Raw genomic sequence first — 18,104 nt, 5'->3', positions numbered from 1 at the left:
GAAGCTCTGGTATGGAAAAATGATGAACATCCTGCATTTGTTAATTGAGGAAGCATTATATTCAGTTTAGTAACAGTAACTTGTTTAAAAATGATGAATCATAATACTCTGTTCCTTCCTGGCCTTATGCAGCTAGGTGTGGGGAAAAGAGGATTGTACTGGCAGCTGGACCCTCCACATCCCAGCAAGGCCTCTAAGACACTACAAGAATCTGAGCAAGAAAGCAAGCTCAGCAGGATGTCAGTAGCTCCTCTTTAAGACCAGGAGGTGAGGACACAAGTGAGGATCTCTTCCACTTTAAATTTTCTCCAGTCCTACTCTCTTAAATAACTTACCTAATTATTTATTCCATTAAATACAAGGTTAATAATTAGCTTCTTTAAACCAAAAAAAAAAAAAAAAAAAAAAAGGTCATCTCTTGCCATTATTCCAAACTGGATCTACTATTATGAATTTTCTATAAATTAACATCTTGTAATCAAAATTACCATACCCATAGCATTTCTTTTACATTCAGAGAGCTCCAAAGACAAGCACAGTATCATTCTGATCATTCTCTTTTTGTGATAGTTACTCTTTTTATGGTTATCAGACAAAAAGCAGCTCCTTGGAAATCCTCCTCCTTTTAAACAAATGAAAAGCACTATACAAATCCAACTAAATGCTCATAGTTTGGTTTTGAACCCTAAATGTATAATTTCTTAAACTATTTTACATTGTTCTCCCCCAACACACACACAACGACAGCAAATACATACTAGTCAAATTTGTATCAAATCTGGATTATCTGTCAACTGGGTGGCAAGAAACAAGTAGTACAGATCTTCTTAAATGGTCGAGAGTTTGGGAAAACATACAGTTGGGCATTAGAATGTGTTTTATTCTTCTATTTGAATAAAACAATTCCTGGCACTCTAGAAATTGGCAATAATGTATTTCAAACTGAGTAAATAATGAAACTATCCTAGGAAAAAACCAACCCAAGAGAACTAGAAAACAGTTTAGTTTGTAAATATTTTGGTTCACACCTTGGAAATGAGAAGAGTATGCTTTGTTTAAAACAGTATTTTTAAATCCCTGCTATATAAGACTAGTGTGTTAAAGAGAATGAATTATAGGAGGTGACACTGTCATTAAATATTTATAAAAATTCTTGCAGAAAGGAGCCCTAACAGGGATCACAACACACAAACTCAAGATCGTATTATTACTATATAATTTCCCCCTACAATGCAAGATACTCATGACTTGGGAAACTCTCATAACACTGCTTGGTTGGTTCCATTCTCTTATAGAGATTTTCAAATTCAATGGTCTAAAGCAGAAACAGCTGCACTGGACTTTGTTCATGTTGGAAAACTGACATTTCTCTAGCAAGTGCCAAGTGCAGTCTCAGAATTACAATATGTCAGACTTTATCCAAAAGGAGATGCTCTTATTTTCGTACATCATCCAAATGTTGTTCAGAAGAAATTGCAAACAAGATCCCTGAAGCCATATTAACCAGTGTCCCAAAGGAACAATTACAGCTGTCCACATATTGTTTGGTCCAAAATATTCATTTCATAGAAGTAGTAAAGCAGGTACCAAAATGAGTTCTTCTCCTTTCAACAATTACAGGTGTTTTCGAATATTGTCGGATTAGCACTGAACATGATGTCTTCACAACTCCATGCCCTATACTGCTGCGAAGGTCAGAGGAAACATATTACTCAGAGCTAAAAGAAAAAGTATTCTCAGAGCAGGAGGAGGAAAAGTTCCCAGAAAGAGATAGAGTAGGAAGTGATTTGCACGAATGAGGAAGAACAAATGGCCTGTTGGACATTATTCAACTCTTTTCCATTTGTATCCACAGGAAGCCCTGAGTATGGTATCTTAGACTGGATTGGCAAAGCAATTTCAGGTAAATTCCCCACTAGCAAAACCGGAGAGAAACAGGAAAAAGCCATGTCCAGAAGAGATTAGAATGCCCAACTCCACAATCATTAGGGGCAAGCTATGGGAAACGGGACAAAAAAATCCATATGGTAGTAAATACAAAATCACAAACACAAAGATATGAACAAATATTCAACAAAAACTATCATCATGGAGGAAGACACAAAAATAGAAAATATAGTAACTAACACCCATAGAAAGAGTTAATACAGTCAAAAGACAACTGGCTTAAATGTACTTAATATTCAAAAGTATATGTGAGAATATTTGACTATGGACATTAATATATTGAGAGCTACCTGAGATAACTGAAGAGGAAAGGAGTGAAACAGAAAATCAAGTGAAAGAATTCTACCAAGTTACAATGCAAAAAGGACACTAATTTTATAAAATATTAAAAAAGAATTTTCAGAAGGAAAAAAATTAAAAGACATATGAAGAAAAAATGGAAGAAAAGCTTTCAGAGCTAAATAAAGACCTGAATCTTCAGACTTAAAGTGTCTCACAAGTTACAAATTGCTTGAATGTGGGGGGAGAAAGACCTCTTTTAGACACATACTGGTGAAATATCATAATTCAAAGGATAAAGAAAAAAATCTTAAGTGTTTTTATGGGGTGGGGGAGAGAGGAAATAGAGAGGATACTTATTTGCTCTCTCCAAAAAAATTACTAGGGGATAAACAAAACTAAGAGCTAGTTGTAAGACGTAATTTTTTTTTCACTTAAAAGGATTTGCCCCCACCCCTAACATTCCTCAAAGTTAAACTTGTGTCCAAAATTATTACTGGAAAAAAAATTAATAATGTGCTAGAAATAAAGCTCTCAAACTCGTAGCTGGTGGGGAGTGGGAGTTGGAGGGTGGTCAAGATGATAGAAATCATGTACATAAGATAAGTTATCTGAAGGAGGGGAACAGATACTAACTAGCTATTAGTAGGAAAATATGTTTTAATTTATATAAAGAAATAGAATGATAACTATTATTATACAAACAGGAATATAATTTCCATAGATAACTGGTAAGGGAAGAAAAGGAAACAAATTTAATTCCAAACAAAGACAGAAAAAATAAGAGTAATAATTATAATCAAGAACAAGAAAGCATGATAAAAACAGAAAACAAAGGAAAATGCAAAGAAAGAGAGAGTCCAAACATTTTAGCAATCATAAAATGTTTAATGGGTTAAATTTAGTATTTAGAATTTAGAGATTTCAAATTGTAGGTGTTTTTTTTTTTAAGGTCCTCCTGCATGCTGCTTACAAGAAACCCACCTACAACATGTGTTAAGTTCCAAGAATACTTCAAATCAAACTCACCTGTACTTCTTTGATGGGAGTACTAAGGTGACATCAGAAGAATACTGTGCTCAAGAGATTACAAAAATGAAAACAAATTAAATCTAAGCTTAATATAAAACAAAATGGCTCCCCAACGGAGAGTAACACCTAATGCCAACATGGTAGAAGGTTTCTAGTGATGGTGTTTAGAATTCTGCCACTTCCAGTTAATTGGTTACTGTAATTTGGGTAAGAGCATTGATGACCTGCAAATGAAAATTCCAAACAAAGCAGAGCTAAGACCTCTGGATGAATGAATAAAAGACTTTGGATTTAAAAAGATCACACCTGGATAAATAATGGACCAACTGCCACAAGACAAAATTCAAAAGAAACACAAAAAAATCCTGGGCTCCAAAATCTGGAGTGTAGAAGGCTCAGTAGGAATCTGTTGGCCTCACAGCTGGAGGTCCAAATAGACTAAAAGGTCTTAGCTCATGGTAAACTGAAGTCATTATTGTAAACTGGCTGCCAACAATTAGTTTGCTCTTGGGCTACACCCTTTCTATTCAGCAACCAATGGTCAGATAGAATCAAGCTTCAAATGTGTCTAGAGAAGGCTGAGGAGACTGGAGAAGTAACTGCAAACAACTACAAAAAAGAAGCAGTGTCAGAAATCTGATGTTTCACTTTGTTAGAAATAAGCCCATCAACCCAATCAAAGGAGGGACACAGAGACTTGGAGCACAGCCAAGCCAGGCTTTTATCACCATTGTTGCAAGAGTGGATGTCTGAGGGACAGGCACACTCTGGGCAGTTACAGCAGACAACTTATCTCCCAGCATGCAAGTCCCTCCCCTGATTCCTCATTGACTGAGTACTACAGAGGTTACAGCCTTACCCAGACATGGCCTGTGCCCATATAAGGCAAAAAGTAGTCTGATTGGAACAAGTGGACATTCCCTGAGGTGACACAGACACTTCAGTTCTTTGGCACATGCTCATTGCAAAGCCCATGAAAATAAGCCCGCAAGAGGGACAGGGGAAGAAGAACCAGAAGTACAGTATCCAGGGGTTTGGGACGCCAAGGGGTGGGGGGCAATTCATACATATTTCCAATAGGTTGTAAATCTACTGTTAACTAGACGGCTCAGCTTTTATTTGTATTTCTGAAAATGAATCATCTCCCTTACTTCTCATAAGTTGTCTTCAAATACTGGCAAGGCTGCCACGTGGAAAAGAAATTAAGATTCTCCCTCTCACTCCCAGAGTACGGAATTAGGACCAGTGCCTGGAAACTCCAGGAAGGAAGTTTTCAGTTTAATTTTAAAAAGTTTTTAATAAATGGAGATGTCCCTCAAACTGAAAATTTCCCATCACTAGACGTGTCTGGAATTGGACAATACTCAGTAGGTACACTACAGGGATAAGCATTACTGGTATCAACAGCATTTATACTGTAAACAATTATTTTTAAGATAATTTCCAAACCTATGATTTATGTTGACTGGAGTGTGTGTCTAAACTGAATCATTTATCCAAACTGCACCATGCTTCTAGAAGCAGGTTCTATGAAGCACATCATGACAAAAACAGACCATACCGTCCACAGTGCCTACCACCAGTATTAGACCATTTAGTGCTCCATCACAGTTTTATTTTGCCCCCTAAAAATTATACTTGAAATAGTCCATCTCCAAATGGTATCATAAGCAACCTGGGGTCGTGATCAACGTCAATCTATTAGGTGCCCTGGAAGCCACTGAAATTAAACTTGCTGACTCATCACTTCTCTTGTTTTGGGTTGTTGTTGGGTTTTTTTCCTCTTCATATAGCCCATAGTCAATGTTTTTATAATCAGCAACATGTCCTTGTTGTGAAAATAATGAAATACACAGGAATGGTTTCCTTGGGAGTTTCTAGATCTCCCCTCCCCCTTGATATATCAAAATTGCTGCATTTTTCCATTTAAAACTTCCCAACTCCCTAGTGAGAATCACAGATACAGAAACTGAAACCCATTCTTGTGGATTTTTCAGGTAATAAAATACACCTTGTTCCTTTCTCCTTTTACCTTAGAACATACCGATAGATGGCTCTGAGAAAACAGAAATCCCAGAAGATTTTTAAGAGAAAAAAATCAAAACATATAGTTCTTTAGAGTCTAGAGTAATAAAGATTAGCAAAGCCTTGCACTCAAGAGAAGCAAGGCTACATGTCCTCTTCACTAAGGTCTGGAAACAGTACAGTGTATAAGTGGATTCCTTAGGATACTGGCTAGACCAGCCTTTCTAAGAATTCGAAGTACAAAAACAATGAAATAAACAGTAAAAACTTTCTCCTACAGCTCACTTGATGATAAATGCTCATCTTTGAAGATAAACTGGAAGACAGGATGAAGTAGAAAGTGTACACACATTTATTTTTTAAGTCATTAGTACTTAAATTAAGTTTGAAAATGTAAAATTATCTTTCTCTAGTCTTACTTAGGCTGCTTTAGGCTCAAAGTTCAGAAACATGGCAGGTTACTAGAAGGGAAATTTCGGATTCAGCTTGGCAGCCATATCCAAAATGTTTAAATGCACAAACTCACTGCATTACTCAAACTTAGTATTTAATAATGTAATACGTCTGGCCAAAAATTGTCCAATGTGAAATTACACTACCCAGCTAAAAATTAAAAATATTTAGAGGTATAGTTAAGGAAACACAGATGCACAAAATGGCTTTAACTATTCTATATCGGTAACTGGCCATTCATTTAATTGATTTAAAATGAATTAAAGATCAAAAATATTCACATTTTCAAAAAAAAAAAAAAGAGGTTAGAGTGGAAGACAGCCAAAGCATAAGAGACTCTTAAAAACTGAGAACAAACTGAGGATTGATGGGGGGTGGGAGGGAGGGGAGGGTGGGTGATGGGTATTGAGGAGGGCACCTTTTGGGATGAGCACTGGGTGTTGTATGGAAACAAATTTGACAATAAACTTCATATATTGAAAAAAAAAAGATCAAAAATATTCACATTTTCTTCCAGGGTTCTGACACGTATAGCCTAAAAATAATTGATTCTGATCTCCCAGTGCCTCCCTAACTTTCCTCTGTCAGGCCTCAGTCGGTTGAATTCAATTAATCATGGGGTTTTTTTTGTTTTTGTTTTCTGGGCTTTTTTTTTTTTTTTTGGTTTGGTTTTTCATTTAATAGACTAGATATTAAGTCCAAATACTTTGTAGAAACTTATGTATATCATATATGTAGAACTCACCACGGTTCTGAGAACATAGATCCAACTACAGATGCTAATAGTAAACATTCAGACTAACAGGTCTAGTGGGGGCAATTAATACACGAATGCAAATAAAACAACCTTCTTAAAGGACCCTACTGTAAGCAGCAATAAAACAGGGTGAGGGGCTTTGTGATGTGATGTCCAAAGCATCCATGGGGAAATTTGCTAAGAGAATACGAGTCTTTGAGGACAGTGATCATGTCTCATTTATTGCTACATCAATAATATCTAGTTTAAACTACAGAAAGAAGTAAAAAATATATTTTCCGTGTGGGTGGATTAATGCATTCCTATACAAATGCACTGAAGTCCAGGCTGCAACAGTACAAAGGCACCTGGCTGACAAAGCAAATGGATACTCAACTCCAGGGCTACACCTGCCCATTGCAATGGCTGTCTTCTAATTTTCACAAAGCTGTGATAATGGGCTATCTATGGCCCTGACCAAAGAGATCTCTGCAATTGCTAAATCCAGGAGCTCGTCACAAACCACCTCTAGCTGAAAACAAGACTTGAGGATACCCTCAACCCCATGAAACCACCACAGTGACCTTCTGGGACTGTGCCATCTAGCAAAGAAGGACAGTCTTGCAGACTCTAGATCAATACTCACAGTCACAAGGTGTTGCTCTCAAAGGCCTCTGTTACTGCTGCTAGTGCACTGCCAGCTTCAGGAGACTCCATCCCCTGCATCCACACTTTCCTCTCCCCCATCCCAACATGGACAATGGCAAAAATCTACATGTGCCTCTTCATGACCCAGGTTGTACAGAGGATATTTTCATCGAAATTAGTAACATGTTTTCCAAAAGATAGATATCCACGTCCCAAGTGTGATAAAGCTGAGAAGCAGGGAGAATACTATACTTAGTATAACAAATTTGAGCTAACTTGAGTGCTTTTTATCTGCCAGGCACTATGCTGAGGTGTTTATTTGAATTATTCCATTTAACCCTCCTGACCACACTAGGAAGTAGGTCCTATGCTCCTGACTTGACAGAAGGGCAAATTAAGCTTTACAAAGTTAAATACCAAGCATAAGGTCACACAGGTGCTAGGTGTCAGGGACACGACTACACAACACCCATGATCTCAGCTATTATCTTACATGCCCTCAACATCTTAGAACACAGAATATTCTTTGGGCCTTCACAAGGAGTAATAAACTGATATTCTGCTGTTACAAAAACATTCTTTGTCATTTTAGCCATGCTTTACCATCTGTAATTCATAGTAAAGCCATGCTTTACTGTCTGTGTCTTGTTTTTAAAAGCATATGTGGCACAATATGTACTTTATGAATTACAAGAACATAAATTAATCACACTGTAATATCATCTCTCATTTGTATGAGAATTCCAAATTACAATTTCAAGTGTTTCCATCTATAAGTCATTAGGCATTCATTTTTGCATTATAAAAGTAACACACGTATATTAAAAAATAGACAAAACACAGAAAAGCAGAAAGAAAATATCATTCTACCAACCAAACACAACTGTTAATGTTTTGAGAAACAGGCAATTCAGAGCTCAAAAATATAATTTCATTACTCATATAAACCTGATTTCCCCCACAAACCCATAATTCAGAATCAGAAAAAAAAATGTTTTCAAGTGTTGACAAGACCAATTTCTTTAAATATAATCCCCACATGGAGGCCGAAGAAAATTTTGTTTAGCCATCATGAAAAGGCATTTACAATTTTCTTGAAATAAAAAGATCTGTCATCGCATTATTCCTCATCCACTGTTGTCCATCTTCAGTGAACACTGAAAAAGCATGTTCATAGAAATTTTAGAAATGCATTCTACATTTCCCAGTAGACTAATTTCCTAAAGGATTCTATCCCACGTTAACTTAAACTCTATATATAGATATCCTACGCTGAAATTCTTTACATGTCCCATGATGGCCTCAAATGGTGTTTTGGTATGTAAAAACATACAAAGAGCGAAATGAAAGACTTTACAATCACACCTGCCCAGCTGTCCCTTACTGTAGGCTCTTCCAAGATACTAGCTTTCAGGGAGTTGGTGGCAGTCTGGGATGAGAATCCAGGTTTCCCATTTCCTGGTCTAGGGCCTTCTTGGGAATAGTAAGAGCATTTATTGATTTAGTATTTGATGTGTAAGTATTACTATTACTGTTTAAATGGCAGTATAGAAATGACACAGAACTTAGACAGTAGGTACCTACTTGGTCCACTACATACTACTCACCTGCTTGCTTCCATTAAATAGATAGACTTTGAATTAGGTTCCAGGTGCCTCCAATTCCCTGCAAGAATATGAACCCTGCCTCTTTTCACCCCTTCTCCCTCCTCATTCCAAAGAAACCCAAGTAGGAACTCTACCTATACCATTCTAGTGAAGACAGTGACCGTGTCATCCCTGCTTCCCCCAGTTTTTATTTCACTCTTTCTCATTTCAAACCTTAGTCCAAGGGTGCTAGCTCACAAGTGTTTTGAACAGCAGAACTGTCAAAGGAGCTATAAAATGGAGAAAAGGCAGACTGCCCAAGGCAAAGGGAAATTTCTCCAGAAAGTGGTGAAGTGCATACATTCTCAGGACCCTAGGTGTTAATCTTCTCCATAGTGCCTCTCTCTAGAATCAACTCTCCCTTCTTGCCAAGATACCCTTCAAATCATATTCAACCCTTTCTAAAGATTGATACACGGTAGCATGTCAAGTGTCAGTCAAAAATGGTTGAAGAAACTAAGGGACACATCAGGCAGTGACTGATTATTCTAAATTTAAATCAGAACTATGTTTGTATTATGCATTTTTTTCACTTACAGAAATTTACAAAATGTTATTTTTATATAATAAATTGAAGGGAGTTTCCCACTAAAGAAAGAAAGAAAGAAAGAAAGAAAGAAAGAAAGAAAGAAAGAAAGAAAGAAAGAAAACTGCCAATTGGCTATTTATAGACTTACTAAACTGAACTTAGCAACTTCTAAGAATCCCCCTAGGATAGCCAAGCACAGGGTGAGCGCTTGATCATTATTTGATGACTGGCTGAACACTTACAAAGAATGTTCCTGTCTTAATATTCTATTTAATTCTGGATACTACTGGAAAACACAGGCCTAGACATATCCCACAAAGTGGAATCAAATTCTCTCTTCCTAATAAAGTAGCAAAATACATATATAATAGGATTTTGTATTTTTGAAAGTATTTCAAAAGTTGTTTCAATCATTGAATCATCTATGGATTTGAAAGTTATAACAATATGACACCTATATTCTGGTGTTTATATTTGCCCCAACAGTGTAATAAAACATTTAAAAACTAAATTTCCAAAGAATATTTTTAGAACTTTCTAAAAGCTCAAACTTCACTAGAACTTCCTTTTACTTTGGACTTAAAAAAAAATTGTTGGTCCTTTATCTTTTCTTCTTGCCACCGATAACTCTAAAAACAGTTAACAAATAGCATAACTCTGCAATCATGGCTGAATTGACCTAGATCAAAACAACACACACAAATCAAAACAAAAACTAAACACTGAATCAAACACAAGCAACTGGCAGGATTCCCAGAAGGTCACTAAACTTGGACTTGAGAAAATTGTCAACGTTTCCTGAAATTTTCAAAGGCATCTCTGAGTTTTTTCATTAGTAAAAACCAAAATGCCAAAGAAACAACAAAGAGAAAAAACTAAATTGAATCATTAGAAAAGACAAACCTAGAGAGAAAAACTCCTTTTCCCAACTGACAGCTATAAATTTATTAGCTTGGCATTGTGGACATATTGTTTTCTGTGGTTTTAAGAAAATCTTTTGAATAAATAACTCTGAACGCAAACTGGTTAACTGGGATGGGTAGATCTGTAGCATTCCAAAAGCATTCTCAATCTTGGATTATGTGCCTTTGTCACATCATCTGACTTTTCAGAAGGCAAAGTAGTTGAATGAAAAATGTACTGAGTAGAACACAGGAAATCTGATTTGTTATCCAGCGCTATACATGAGCCTTTCACCAAGAATGATGCCTCCAAGCCTCCGTTTCCTCTCTATATTACAAAAATTATAATACCCTTTAGCATTCTAAAAATTCTATGAGTACCTGGGAATCCCACGGATATTAATGTGTGATGTTACAGAACATGTTAAGAACATGATTACTCCTTTTCACAGTACATTAACCCAACTGATTATTTTTTAAATCAGCTTGGGCACAAAAATTCTAAAAAACTCTCCTCAGGTGATACCAACGTGCAGTCAAGCCTGGGAACCAGTGGGTTAAAGCAGGGATTCTCAAAGTGTGGTCTTTGGCCAGCAGCAAAAGCATCTGGGAACTTTTAGAAATGGTATTCAAAATGTTGTATTATTTTCTGAGAAACTTGAAGTACTTCACTTATTATGAAACAAATTCTCCCACTATTTAATACAGAAAAGCCATCACATGAACATAACCTATACTATTTTTTTCTTAGGATCCAATTTTCAGAGGTAAAAACAGGAGAGCTGCCACTTAAACCATTCATTAATTCCAAGACAAAATAACAGTAAATTCTTATTAAGCATTTACTAAGAGTCAGGTTTATATATGCTAGCTCATTTACTCCATACAACCCTGCTGAGGGAGGTAGTGTTTCCCCAATTTTACTAATGAGGAAACAGATGCAAAAAATAAAGGTATATAACTTATCCAAGTTCAAACAACTAATAAGTGGCTAGGCAGCATGGCCGAACAGTGTCCTCAACCATAAGATGGAGAAGAAAGTTAGGGAACTCGGCCTCCATGTCTGATTCTCTGAGTGAGACCGGATCACGTGCCAGGAATAAACATTCCTCCTTTGTTTCTCACAAGAATGATAATGAATCTAGCTAAAGAATTACTACTGCATGCTAAGAAATATAATCCAAAGATAATAAATACAAAGTAAAACATGGATCCATTCCAGTGATGTGTTTTACTCACAAGACTTTCAAGATTGGCCTTCATAGTAAAACCAACCACTTTGGAACAAAATAGGCCCCTGAAACCAAGTAAATGAATGCCAGGTAACTCTCATCAAAACTCTTCTCTAAGTGAGTCAGGTTATGTAAATCAAATGCAATTAAGCTAGCCTCTCAAAAAGATCTCTGCTCCAGTCCTTATGCCTAAAAGTTGAGAATCCTAAAATCACCGTGGGGGCATTGCAGCATTGATCATTCCTAATTGGCCACTTACCACAAGCAGTGCTGCCACATCCTGTCACTGCAAATTGCGACATCACAGGCTCTCTTGGTTCTTCAGATAAATTATCCAGAACACATAATTTGATTACTGGAAGTTTGAATTTTCTTCCACATGCCCTTCATTTTCCCCATCAAGAGATGTGCTTCTGATCTCTCCTCCCACCCCCACAGCTACTTCTCATCTCATAATGAGTGAAACAGAACACTGTACTTCTATGAAATTGTAATGACATTTACCAACATTAAGTTCTAATTATATTCAATTTAATAACATTCAATTGTAATTTCAAAAGTATCTTAATAAAGACCTGATTTCGCAAATGAAGGAGTTACTAACATGCTTATGTGCTGGAACCTCCATTACAGTTTAGTCTTCCAGAAGAAACATAAGATTCGTAATAGGCAGGTATTGTTGGTTAGGTGTGAGAGTGGAGTAAAGCAGAGGCTGGCCACACCCTCAGAGCCACCCCAAGGGTTATCATCCACACCTTCAGAGCCACTTCTAAGGGCTAAAAGAACAGGAAAGGCCTAGCCACAGAGCTGACTCAAAAGTCACAAGGGGACTTCTAAGAGCTGAGAATGAGCACAAAAGGTGCAACTTGCCCATAAGTACCTTTAAGGTCACAAAGAAAGCTCATTAGACACAGTAATAGTATAACCTCTTGCATTCAAAGATGCAAGATAAAGGCACTTTAAGTTCAAAATCTAATATTCGCTTTATCCCTGAAATCAAAGGATAATCAAGATTAATTTCCAGGTACAGAATAATCTGGCATCCTTTTTGGAATTGATACCCTATTTTTTCATGAGAACTTTTTGGTCCAGATCAGTTCCAATCAAATACCAAGCAAAGAATTGCTTTTTGTGTATGTGGTTTGAAGCATTTTGAAGTTATTACAGTTCAGGAGGAAAAGGATTCTTAAATTACCTCACCTCCCCTTTTTGCCAGTTTAGGCCTGTCCTTGCTGTGTCCTCATTTTGCTTTCTCTGATATTGTCTTGAACAAACCTTGATGTAACTGGATAAGGTTTCATTCTATTCTCACTCACAAGTACTTAAACACCAGGGGCGCCTGGGTGGCTCAGTCAGTTGAGAGTCCAACTTCGGCTCAGGTCATGATCTCACAGTTCATTGAATTCAAGCCCCGTGTTGGGCTCTGTGTTGACAGCTCAGAGTCTGGAGTCTGCTTCAGATTCGGTCTTCCTTTCTTTCTGTCCCTCCCCCACTCACGCTCTATCTCAAAAATAAACATTAAAAAAAATTTTTTTAAATACTTAAACACCAGATGGTACTTCTCAACTGGTTCTCTTGAATGCCACAGCATGCCACTTTTAGATGCTCTTTTATTTTACCATCTGAATTTTCTTTTGTAAGGAATGATACTGTGGAGGGCCAGAGTTCAAGACTATTTAAATGTGAATGTTAATAGATTATAAAATCCACCAGATGTTGAAATACTTCACCACAGATAGTGAATAAAGACTAGTTGATTTGAAGCTAATCAAGTAAAAAAAAAAAAAAAAAAAAAAAAAGAATTCTAGAAAGTTCCATTAAAAACATGCAATAATATTACAAAAATAATTTGAAAATATTCCTGTGTTCACATTCTGGTAAAAAGCAAATACTGTAAATTCTAAGGGTTAGGTTGACATGTGAATACAAAATCTAATTACGTTATCAACATATTTTTCATTTCAAAAAGTATTTGGGGATTAGGCTTTTTCTTAGTTTGAGTGTGGTGTGTGTATTTCAAGCTAACAAATATTTACTATTTTAAACACTTTAGTATTATTTCATTTAACTTTGACAACAATGTGAGAATTAAAAGTACACATTATTGTACTACCACAGTCCCCATTTTACAGATGAGGAAAGTGAGGCTCAGAAAAGTTATGCAACCCTCCCAGAGCACAGGGAAGCAGAAGAGCCCATTTTGAACCTGAGACTTGAGCCTCAAAGCCTCCTGTTCGTAACCACTACCTGTATTTTCCCCAGTTCTCTAAACACAAGCTCGGTACCTGCCCCTTAACAAGCCTATATACTACAGTCACAAACTGGCACAGCAAATACCAGCTTGGAAAATAAACGTTCTCTGTACAGGATGTCTTGCTACAGTTAGCACTGTGTTCACCACACCACACATGTGCTGGGGCTGGAGTCATGCCTATTCTAGCTTTTTAATCCAATGTCAGATTTTCTAATCCATTTAAGCTTATTTGCAAAGTCATTCTATTTCTGTACTAATGACTTAAAAACAGCTGGAATCTTTTCAGCCAAAATTTTGAAATCTCAGATCTCTATTAAAAGAAAAAAGGAACCACTTCAGATAATCCAGAGACCTGCAATGCTGAATCCCCTTTCACTCTGGAGAACTGGCATAAATTCCTTAAACCTCCAACTGCTTTAAAAAAAAAAAAAAAAAAAAAAAAAAAGTCCTGTAATGTACACTGATGACAGGGATGATCTGGAATCTTGTCGCTGGGAGCCAAAGATTCATGTTATTACAACTAGAAAACTCCTATGTACATTTCTTCTTTGGCTTCATTTCAACTCTAAGAACATAAAATTCCTATTCTCCCCTAAACTATGCAAATTCCACTATGTCAAAATTGCTCAAGATGATAGCTAAGTCTCTATACCCTTTATAGGATCCTCCAAAGTTCCCAGTATGATTTTTTTTTTTTCAATATGGGTAAAACCCTACCAATGCATACCTCGGATTTTCCGAAAAGTATGGTTTCCTTCTCCTTCTGTGGAGGGGAATCTGCAGGTGTTTGCCCTTAACTGAGATCCAACCCAACAGTTCTCAAAAGTAAGCAAATGCTAGCATCACCTGGAGGACTCAAATAACACAGAGAGCTAGGCCCTACTTTGAGAGTTTCAGTCTGTGCCCTAAAGTGTCCCTTCAAGTTCCCAGGTGAGGCTCCTGTTGCTGGCCAGAGATTTACACTTTGAGAACCACTGCTTTAACTCACTGGTTTCCAAACTATTCCACGTGGAAATCACCTGAAAAGAGTTGGGTTTTTTGTTTGTTTTGCTTTGTTGTTTTGTTTTTGTTTTTGTTTTAATGTGGACGCCCCAAGCCCCACTCCTAGAGACTCTGATTTAATTGGCCTAGGGTCCTGCTCAAGCACCAAGTTTGTGAAGCTCCCCCACGCTCGCGTACAGCGCAGGAATCTTCAAGAACCTCTGGGCAGCGTCCTGCGCGTTCACCCACGCTCCCGACGCGCCACGTGTGGACGCCACCGCCTCTTCCAAGGGGGACGTTGGGCTTAGGGGGTACCTCACCGCACAGCATTCTTTCTCGGGGCCAAACACCTCGAGGCAGAAATCAGCACCCAGCGAACCTCAAGTGATCCGTTAGCACTCAGTAACTTTGCAAGACAAACCCTGACATCCCAGCCTCCAGCCTGGGTGCGGGACTTACCTCTCAGTTCACCAACCGTTTCAGCGCAGGGAGAAACTGTACCCTCAGGCCAACCAAAACGTCAGGCTGCAGCCCCCCTGGAGGGCCAGCAGGGAGAGAGGAGAAGGCAGTGTCACCTTACCTGGCGCAGCGTCCAGGGTCGGGGTGGCGTCGCAACCAGCTGCGTGTTGCACCAAGGGTTCGGGGGCGTCCCAGGGAGTGACCAGCCCCAACCCGGGCAGAATCTGGGCCGAAGCGGGCTTGCTGCCCTCCGCCCCGAGCCCCGTCTCCCCGCAGCGACCAGTGCCGAGCGCCGCGGCTGTGAAGCCTGCTCTCAGCCCCCTGGAGGCGGAGCCCGGGAGATAAGGTTCGCGCTCCCCACCCGCCCCCTTTCCGGTGGGCAAGGCCAGAGGGTGGGTTTTGGATCGCGATCTCCAAACTAGTGGAACCCTGGTAGAAACACGCTCAGTTAAAATCCTGCCAGGACCAGAAAGTAGACGACTGGAGGGGCGGACTGAGGGACTGCCCAGGAAGCGGGAAGGTTAAAGGCGACTTTCAGAGGGTGAGAGGGCAAAAGCACCAAGGGAGCGAGGACCTGGGGAGCGTCGGCGGCACTCATCAGAGGTGGCCTGCCTCTCTTGGCCCTTGAGAACGGCCCCCAGGGGTCGCCAGGGTTAGTCACCCTGCTCCGCCCTGCAGCTGACTGTTGTACCTGTCTTTGACCTAAGGTAACAGCTACCAGAACACTTGAGGGGAGTTCACTTTCACATAGGTAGGCGGTTGCCTTTGCGGACCTAAAAGTTACAGGAAGTCCTGGAACAAGGTGACTGCCTTTGTGACAATAAAGGAATACTCATTTGTTCTGTCCATTACTCACAGAGCGCAAGAAAGTTCTTTCACTGTCCTGTGTTTAGAATTCCATTGTGCCCTGGCTCCCTTTACCCCCCTCACCTGTCACTCTCCCCACTTCTCACACTGCTTCCCCACCCCCATGTGGCCTGCTTGCCACCAGTGTGTTTTTCAGTTCCTGCTTCTCTTCATTCAGGTATCACATGCCTCTTCCAGACAGTCCTTCCTGAACACTATAGCCAAATGAAATTCACACAACCATTCACATTCCCCAACCCCACTTTATTTTCAACAGATTACTCACCACTCTTTGAAATTGTATTATTTGTTCTTTGGTTTTGCATCCATCTCAAGGTAAGCTCTATGAGCGAGAATTGGTTTTGTGCCTCACTTTCTGCATCTACAACAATACTTGGAACATAGTAGGTGCTCAGTAAATATCAGCTGAATGAATGTGTGAACTAATTTATCTCCAGGGGAGAATGTTCACAAAGAAATGCCTTCCTTCAATAACTGAATCCTAAATTCAGGTCAGATACAAACATCTTGGGAGAATTGTCATTTTCTGCATTTCTTCACTCATTCATTTATACATTCATGTTATAGTCCATTGGTATGCAAATATGTTTCTTCCTAGGTCATATCAATGAAAACATAACAATTTCCCAATAAGGAGACATAGATAGCAGCTATATATATGTGTGTGTGTGTGTGTATACATATATATATATATATATATATATATATATATATATATATATAGCTGTAATTATCTGGGGACATGTTCAATGACTTCTTAGATTCTCAAAGCATGACCCTCTGCTTTTCATGTATTAAATGGTTAAAAGCTTTCCATGTATTCCCATGTCTACATCTCCAACCCACGTCTCTTTCTCCAACTTTTAGCTAGACATCTTTATTTGTATGAATGACAAGCACTTCAAATAAAATGTGGTCAAGCCTGAGTTTATTATCTTTGTTTTCCTCTTTAGAAACCTGCTCCTCCTCTCTGCCTTCTTGCCTTTCTCAAAGTCACCACCAGTCATCCAATTGCTCAAGCTAGGACTTTGCCTCAGTCTTCACTCTAAAGTAAATATGACCCTCTCCTGATTAAAACACTAACATGGTTTTCCTTTGCTCTTAAGCTCTGAATTCCTTAACGTGTCTCCACGACTTTTCTCCACACTTAGGACTTGCCGCTTCCTCTCCACCTTCTCACCCCCTTATCCTTGAAACACTAGCCATACTTAACTTCCACTGCCTCGAACCCTCTGTGCCCAGACTTCTGACTTTCAGAAACTCTGAAATAATGCATTTGTGTCATTTTAAGCTGCTAAGTTTTGGAGAATTTGTTATGTGACAATAGAAAACGAATATGGTGACCATAAGTCCAGATATTCTAGCAAAATCTGAATTCCCTGGGCTATTTTCTCGAATAATATTAATTTGATATTAAAAATAAATTATTGTATTCCTCAATAAATACCTTATTTATTGGGGCCCCTGGGTGGCTCAGTCAGTTAAGCATCCGACTTCAGCTCAGATCATGATCTTGCAGTTCGTGAGTTCGAGCCTGGCATGCTGACAGCACAGAGCCTGCTTCGGATCCTCAGACTCCCTCTCTTTCTGCCCCTCCCCAGCTCGTTCTCTCTCTCTCTCTCTCTCTCTGTCAATAAATAAGTAAACTTAAAAAAATATTTATTATTTAATTTTTATTTGTTTAATAAACTTATTTATTATCTATTAAACACTTTAAGACTTGTCCATAAACATGTAAATTTAAAATTTAGAAAACAGAACGTGCTTGCCAAATAAAATTTCCCAATTTTTGTTTTAGGACATTATTGTATCAAATCTATAATATAGCCTCTTCCTCCTCGGTAACAGAGAGCTTAGTCATAGATCCCAAAACCAGAACAGAAGAGACCAAAAAAATCCTTCATTTCCTATACAGTCCCCTTTATCTCATCTTGGCCCCATCCAAACCCAGAATATGGATATAGAAGGAACTGTGTTACAAAAAGATTGCCTATAATTGATATATTGCTCTCTTTGAAATGCCTTCTGCCCTGACTATTCAGGGCTTAATCCTGCTCAAGCCAATAATTTTTCCTGTTCTCCAGAAGAATAAGCCTATATTATTGCATTTTAAA

General features: G+C 38.5%; 1 protein-coding gene across 1 annotated transcript in view; it reads right to left on the bottom strand.

The window, feature by feature from the left end:
- COL21A1 (collagen type XXI alpha 1 chain) overlaps positions 1-15,711 on the bottom strand; it is a 171,950-nt gene extending 156,239 nt beyond the window's left edge. The window contains exon 1 of the mRNA XM_053904790.1: positions 15,245-15,711. The gene's annotated coding sequence lies outside the window, so the exon portion shown is untranslated. The remainder of the gene's footprint in view (positions 1-15,244) is intronic.
- Between the last annotated feature and the right edge of the window lie 2,393 nt (positions 15,712-18,104).

This window comes from Panthera pardus, unplaced genomic scaffold (assembly GCF_024362965.1).
Source record: "Panthera pardus isolate Hobbes unplaced genomic scaffold, ASM2436296v1 HiC_scaffold_17, whole genome shotgun sequence".
In the NCBI taxonomy this organism is placed as follows: domain Eukaryota; kingdom Metazoa; phylum Chordata; class Mammalia; order Carnivora; family Felidae; genus Panthera; species Panthera pardus.
Note: the sequence above shows the minus strand (reverse complement) of the source record. Positions and strands in the feature narration are given on the sequence as shown.